This window comes from Pristiophorus japonicus, chromosome 9 (assembly GCF_044704955.1).
Source record: "Pristiophorus japonicus isolate sPriJap1 chromosome 9, sPriJap1.hap1, whole genome shotgun sequence".
NCBI lineage: Eukaryota > Metazoa > Chordata > Chondrichthyes > Pristiophoridae > Pristiophorus > Pristiophorus japonicus.
Genome location: NC_091985.1, coordinates 201,494,184 through 201,502,229, shown reverse-complemented (window position 1 = coordinate 201,502,229; position 8,046 = coordinate 201,494,184). Strand labels below are relative to the sequence as shown.

At 46.2% G+C, this 8,046-nt stretch overlaps 1 pseudogene; it reads right to left on the bottom strand.

The window, feature by feature from the left end:
- Positions 1 to 300: 300 nt before the first annotated feature.
- The window catches only part of LOC139273439 (NACHT, LRR and PYD domains-containing protein 3-like), an 84,455-nt pseudogene continuing 76,709 nt past the window's right edge, over positions 301 to 8,046 (bottom strand).

The following is an 8,046-nucleotide window of genomic DNA, read 5'->3' as shown; positions in this document are numbered from 1 at the left end:
CTCTCCCCCCGCCCCCCAAACCAGTCTCTCTCTCCCCAGTCTCTCTCTCACTGTCAGGCCCAGGACCACCAGTGTCGGCTCTCGGCCTCCCCACACCGGCCGGGGGTGAGAGAGACAGAGCCTCAGGTCCTCCTTCTCGGCACCCCCTGCATGGAATGATTCGGCCGGGAGGGGGCAGAGCTTGTCGCCCGGTGGTCAAAAAAGTGCAGTCCGGGCAGTGGGAGGCGGGGCTGGACAGATGGCTGTCTGTGAAAGAAAAGTGCAGTAGAAATAGTTACTTCAATATAATGTACCATTTAATTTAACATCACACGATAACAATTCCATTAAGTTACAAAACATAATCCTGAAGGCAATGATACAAAGGTACTGTGTCATAAAGTCGGAACCGTTTCCAAGTGTCAGTCATTGTACAAAGCCACTTAGAGCGGGTGAAAGCAAATCTGTTCATTGGCCCCTCAGTTTCCTTAAGACGTTTCGCAGGTTATCAGGCCTTTTCACAATCTCTTGGTCAGAAACCGCATTCCCAGCTAATTCCCATTCATTGAGTCAGTATTAAGTGCACATGGTTTCCTTTCCATGGTAACACCACTATCTGTCCTCGTTTTAGTTTCACGAAAAAGGAAAGTTGAGGGTGAGAAACACTGATGCTCAAGAGCACCCGCACAGAATGGCGGGAATCCCAGCTGGCTCTTTTCCAATGTTTCCCCTCCTTGTGCCGACCAATCCTGGAGACTGATTCCACAGGTGCACTGTTCTCAGGAAACTTCCCGGTAGGATACTCTCCATGGGTAACTCCAGACATTGGATGTTGGTCCTTATTGGGCGGTGGGATCCATTCCCGCTGAGCAGACCCTGTCCCCATCCTGAACCCACACAGGTTCACTTCCCAGCAGGGTCATTGGCACTGATACTGAGCGGGACCCCTGGGTAATGTTACTCTTTAACCCAGGAATACTGAGTGCAATTGTCAGTGTCGCACTGCGGCCCAGACTGAGCCCCACCCTGGGCCCTTCCTGTCTGTTTATTTCCCCAGTGCCCCATTGGGGAACATTCAGCCCTCGGATATCCTGCAGAAGCAGCGCTGTGGGGCGGGGCGGCTGAGTCATGTGACCGTGTGGCTGGGCCTCTGACCTCACAATGGGAGATGATGCATGCTCAGCTTGAGCGGGAAACCCTAAAAGGGCCGTTAGGATTTAAACCTGGAGCGCGGGGGGGTTAAACGGGAGGTGCAGAAAATCAGCCCAAAATAATCATATAATGATGTTTCTAAATAGAAATGTTCACACTTCCACTCTCAGTCCGCATCTTGTATCCTGCAGCGACTTCAGTTGATTCCTTCCGGTTAAACTGAACTGATTTCCCCCTAGCCTGAAACAGATTAAAGATTACATAGAAAATAAACAGATTGCACAACAGTGTAAACAACAGCAAGACTGGGATTATTATTTCAATAATAAATACAGAAAAAAATTGTCCATAAAAGCGACTGAATCCCATTTGTATTTTATTTATTACTTTAAACATTGACACAAGCACTCACCAGATACACTCCAGACTGCTACAGGTCAGTGTGAGGTGGCGGAGAGCGGAGACAGATTGGTCTGTGAAGGAGTTTGATGCCAGGTTCAGATCGATCAGTAAGCGATTTGTACTGAGCGCGGAGGTGAGATCCTCTGTGCAAGAATCTGTGAGACTGTTATTGTCCAGCCTGGAGATCAGAGAGGGAAATAACAGGTATCAGAGTAAATCCCCAGTGTTTATTAATAATACGATTGTTAATACTCATAACAATATACAGTGTTTATTAAAATCAAGAATCCTGATAATAATAATATACAGTGTTATACATCCAATTATTATAAACACAATCTCAGAGTCAGGTACTTACCCAAGTTTCTGTATTTTACAGTCCGGTTTCCCCAGAGCCGCAGACAGTAGTTTCACTCCTGAATCTCCCAGTTTTTTATAACTCAGTTTCAGGATCGTCAGCGACTGGTTTGTACAGAGAGCGGAGGCGAGATCCCCGGAAGAAGAAGCTGTGAGACCAACAGCAGCAAACCTGGGGATGGGAGAGAGAGAGAGAGAGAGAGCGCAATATCGGGAATTAGGGTAAATATCCAGTGTTTGTTGGCAACAATATTACTGATACTAATAATATTATAGTGTCAGAGATCCAATTATTATAAACACAATCTCACACAGTCTGGTACTTACCATAGTTCCTGTATATTACAGTCTGGGTTTCTCAGAGCTACAAGCAGGAGTTTCGCTCCTGAATCTCCCAGTTTATTTTTACTCAGGTTCAGAAAGTTCAGTGAGCAGTTTGTACTGAGAGCGGAAGCGAGATCCTTGGTACAAGAAGCTGTGAGACTGTTATTGTCCAGCCTGGGGATCAGAGAGAGAAATAACAGGAATCAGAGTAAATCCCCAGTGTTTATTAATAACACTATTACTGATAATAATAGTAATGTACAGTGTCAGACATCCAGTTATTATAATCACAATCTCACACAGTCTGGTACTTACTCCAGTTCCTGTATTTTACATTCCGGGTTCCTCAGAGTCGCAGATAGTAGTTTCACTCCTGAATCTCCCAGTTTATTACAACCCAGGTCCAGAATTGTCAGTGATCGGTTTGTCCTGAGAGCGAAAGCGAGGTCCTCGGCACAAGAAGCTGTGAGCCCAACATTATCTAGCCTGGGGATCAGAGAGAGAAATAACAGGAATCAGAGTAAATCCCCAGTGTTTATTAATAACACTATCACCGATAGTGATAATAAAATATATGTTTGTATTAATATAACTGATATTAATAAACTGTACATTAGTTAGTATCTGTACTAGTGTTAATAAACGCTGTGCATTATTAGTAACAGTGTTACAGAAACTAATAATAATGACATTATTTCTGATACCAGAAGATCTCACAAAGTCTGGTACTTACTCCAGTTTCTGTATTTTACAGTCCCGGTTCCTCAGAGCCGCAGATAGTAGTTTAACTCCTGAATCTCCCAGTTCATTGTCACTCAGTCTAAACACAAACAGACAGAGAATGAAAAACAAAGTGATTAAACCCCAGGTCTGATACAAATTCTGGCACTCGAATATTACAGGGAGCACAGAAAATGTCAGGAAATTAATAACCAGAATTTGCTGTCACTCTGAATCTCACTCTGTCCAATTCCCCATATATTCAGGGACTGGCAGTAAATATATTTATAAAATAGAGTGCTGTCTGTGTGCAACATTTAAATGTCCTTCAGTCCAGTCTCATTCCCTGATGATCAGAATTACCCTCCAGGAGCTGTGACCGGACCTGTCATGTTTGGGGAAACTTGTCTCATTTCGGCAGCTCCTTAAATCCCGGGTTTTATGGGAGTGGGGCGATTTTCCCAGAATTAAATGAAAAAGCGGAGATTCCTTGTACTTTATAGTCAGTGCATTATATTAGTCTGTGTAATATCTCGGGGTGAGTTATAGTGTGAAATGGCACTCACTGCTGCTGTAAAATCCGTCCCCAGGATTTTCTATAAGAATGAAAGTTTATTCTGTCCCATTACAAGGTTTAAATATCCCTGTGCTCCTAGTTTATAGGGGAGGGGAGTCTCTCACTTAATTCCCAATTAAACCGGCTTGACATTTATTTCAGGTGTAACTGGCCCGACAGTTTCTGGGGAATATTCGGAAGTTTCCTCCCCGAGCGGGACCTCTTACACAAGGGGCGGATTATGTGGAATTCCTGGGCTCACTGCCCCCGAATTACCCAAGGTCCCACCGCTGGCCGGTGTGTGTCTCTACTCTGGGGCTAATACTACCAACCCGCTATATTTGAAACAAGAATTCCGTCTGCTTTAACTCCCAAATGCCGCAAAGCTTCACCTGGGCTACGAGCGTGGGGCTTGAATCCACAACCTTTTGATCAGAGGTGCGAGTGCTGTCAGGTGAGTGAAGAGATGGTGGATGTATTGGAGAGTGTGAAGGGCTGGGTCCCTGATGAGTTGAGATAAGGTACCGATGCCCTACGGTAAAGCTCAGCTCGTCCACTGGTGGCTCTCTGCCTAAAAGCTGTGTTTTGCTCTGATTTACTGAATGTTTGGTGTTTCTGCTTCCCTCTCCTACACCCGCTGACTGTCGCTTGCTGCTGCACCTCAGGAATAGGTTGGGAGGCTCCAACATGGACTGCTGCAGTTGGTTTGAGCCTACGTGTGAGTAACAGTAAGAAGGAGCTTCTTCAATAGATGTATTTTCGGCAGGGAGAAAAACAGCAATAAATACAATTGATTTCAATTAAGTTATCAGTATCTTTAAGTGATCTGTGTTTGTTGATTTAATAAAGCCTATACAGTCCCTACTTTTCACAACGATCTGTTTTAAATTCTCACGTGCTTGGGGAATTAATAATCGATCTGATTTTTCATCATATTTGTGTTGGATCTACTGCTCTCTGGTCTAACTAAACTGTTTTCTTCCTTCATTTCGTAACAAATCAGTGATTGTTCTACAATTGACCCCACAGTTAGACACAAATAAACAGTTACCTCAACACCTGGCATTTGTGCAGTACGGGTCCCAGCCGCTGGAGTCCTTCACACTGAATACAGCACTCCCGTAGATCGAGGTCGTTTACTGTATCACAGAGTCCAATGACATGAGACAGGACCGCACAGTCAATCGGGGTCAGTCGCAACCCGACAAATGTAAGTGTTTCCATATACCCCACTGTAGTCCGAGCCAGGGCTTTATTCTGAGACTCAAACAGGTAGTGGAATGTGTTCAGGAGGTTTCTTTTACCAGTTTCACTCTCTATGTTCCCAATCTGTCCTTCAACCTTCTCCTTCACCCAATCAATCACTCGGCAGGTGGTTTGATGAAGAAATGGGCCCAGAAACTCCTCCAGGGGCCGTGCTGACTGAGGGGAGGAGAGACCAGCAACAAACCGGAGAAATATCTCAAATCGCCCATCGTCCTTGCTGTGTGATTCACGGAGGAGTTTCAGGATGTCCCCGGGATCGGGAGTCAGGAATTGTGCAAGTCCGGCTACAAACTCTTGGATGGTGAGGTGCGGGAATGTGTACACCACGCTCTGGGCAGAATCATCTCTCTCCAAAAGCTCCATCATGAACCCAGACAGGAACTAGGAAGGTTGCAGATTGTACTTGATCAAATCTCCATCTCTAAACACAATCTTCTTCTCAGAGACTCCTGTGAAGGCCATCTCACCGATCTTCAGCAACACATCTCGGGGGCTTTCAATCTCTCGGCCATGGTTTTTCAGAATGTTGTAAATATAGTAGGAATATAGTTGGGTGATGGTCTTGGGAACTCGCTGATGTCTCCTGTCCCTTTGTGTAAAGAAGGGACCCAGTGCCAGACCGAGGATCCAGCAGTAGGAAGGGTTGTAACACATAGTGTACAGGATGTCGTTCTCCTCCACGTGTTTGAAAACAGCTGCTGCCACCGCCTGATCTTCAAAAAACTTGCGGAAATATTCCTTCCGTTCTTCACCAACAAATCGCAGGATTTCAGCCCAGACACTGATCTCAGCCTTTTCCAATAAATGTAATGCAGTGGGGCGGCTGGTCACTAGCACTGAACATTCTGGGAGCAGCTTGGGCTGTATTAAACTGTACACAATGTCAGACACTTCACACCAGTCTTCGGGATCTGTGCACCGGTGTTGAGGTTCTGTATTTCTCCGATTGTCAGCAAAATCGATCGTGTCCTTGAATTCATCCAAACCATCGAATATAAACAGCAATCCCTCTGGGTTCTTCCAGAGCTCTCCCAGAATATTCCCAAAGTAAGGATACAGATCCAGTATCAGATTCCTCAGGTTTATTCTACAGTTAATGGCATTCAAATCCCGGAATTTAAAATTGAAAACAAATTGAAAGTGTGGGTATATTTTCCCAGTGGCCCAATCATAAAAAATCTTTTGTATCATTGTTGTTTTTCCAATCCCCGGGACTCCGCTCACTGTTGCTGAACTCCCGGATTTGGATTGCTGGAAGAAACTCCTCATTTTCTGGATCAAACTGCCCCTCCTGGAAAAACAGCTCTAGAACAATTGATCAGTTCGGATTTTCTCCAGTTCTCTCCGGAGATGTTTCTCTCTCCACTCTTCATGGTCTCGCCCTCTTGCCAGCAGTTCATGTTCTACAAGTGTCCGATCTCGAACAGTAGAAATGATCGTTAGCTCAGCGTATCGATCAACCAGCTGGAAAATCCTAACCTTCTCCTTTATTAGAATAGTGTTCACTCTCATTGCTTTAGTTTGTACCTGGAGTGTTTCCTTATGTTTCCGTTGAACATCTTCAATTAGAACAAACAGAAATTGGTTCTCAATGTTAGTTGTCAAAAATAGCTCCAACGTACTACTCTGCTTTTCAGAAATTTTATCGAGGCCTATAAAAGGCCAGGAGCAGCAGTCGGGAGCGGGAGGTCGAGGATTGAGGCCTATAAAAGGCCGGGAGCAGCAGTCGGGAATGGGAGGTCGAGGATCGAGGCCTATAAAACGCCAGGAGCAACAGTCAGAAGCGGGAGGTCGAGGATCGAGGCCTATAAAAGGCCGGGAGCAACAGTCGGGAGCAGCAGTCAGGAGCGGGAGGTCGAGGATCGAGGCCGATAAAAGGCCAGGAGCAGCAGTCAGGAACGGGAGGTCGAGGATCGAGGCCTATAAAAGGCCAGGAGCAACAGTCGGGAGCGGCAGTCAGGAGCGGGAGGTCGAGGATCGAGGCCTATAAAAGGCCAGGAGCAGCAGTCGGGAGCGGCAGTCAGGAGCGGGAGGTCGAGGATAGAGGCCTATAAAAGGCCAGGAGCAGCAGTCGGGAACGGCATTCGGTGCAGGAACAAAAGTAAACAAAGAAATAAAAAGAAATAGAAGTGTGATGTCACAGCCAGTAAGTGGTGGATTGGTGAGTATTTTATCTTTTACTTTTTCTTTTCTGATCAGTAAGAAACCTTTGGCATTGTTGCCAAATTAACTTAATTTAAGGGTTAAGTCATGGCAGGAGAGCCCAGACCTGTTTCATGCTCCTTCTGTGCTATGTGGGAAATCAGGGACACTGCTATGTGCGGGAAGTGTGTCCAGCTGCAGCTCCTGTCAGATCGCATTGAGGCACTGGAGCTGCGCATGGATTCACTCTGGAACATCCACAATGCTGAGGATGTCATGAATAACACGATTAGTGAATTAGTCACACTACAGGTAAAGGTTACAAAGGCAGATAGGGAATGGGTGACCATCAGGCAGAGTAGGAGTAGGAAGGTAGTGCAGGAGTCCCGTGTGGTCATCTCCCTCCAAAACAGATATACCGCTTTGGATACTGTTGGGGGAGATGGCTCATCAAGGGAAGGCAGCAGCTGCCAAGTTCATGGCACCATGGGTGGCTCGGCTGCACAGGAGAGCAGAAAAAAGTGTGGGAGAGCTATAGTGGTAGGGGATTCTATTGTAAGGGGAATGGATAGGCGTTTCTGCGGCCACAATCGAGACTCCAGGATGGTATGTTGCCTCCCTGGTGCAAGGGTCATGGATGTCTCGGAGCGGTTGCAGGGCATTCTGGAGGGGGAGGGTGAACAGCCAGTTGTCGTGGTGCACATAGGTAAAAAATGGGAGGAGGTCTTACAGGCTGAATTTAGGGAGCTAGGAACTAAATTAAAAAGTAGAACCTCAAAAGTAGTAATCTCAGGATTGCTACCAGTGCCACGTGCTAGTCAGAGTAGAAATAGCAGGATAGTTAAGATGAATACGTGGCATGAGGAATGGTGCAAGAGGGAGGGATTCAAATTCCTAAAACATTAGAACCTGTTCTGGGGGAGGTGGAACCAGTACAAACCGGATGGTCTGCACTTGGGCAGGACCAGAACCGATGTCCTGGGGGGGAGGGGGGAGGGAGTGTTTGCTAGTGTTGTTGGGGAGGGTTTAAACTAATATGGCAGGGGGATGGGAACCTATGCAGGGAGACAGAGGGAAGTAAAATGGGGGCAGAAGCAAAAGGTAGAAAGGAGATAAGGAAAAGTGGAGGGCAGAGAAAATCAAAGGCA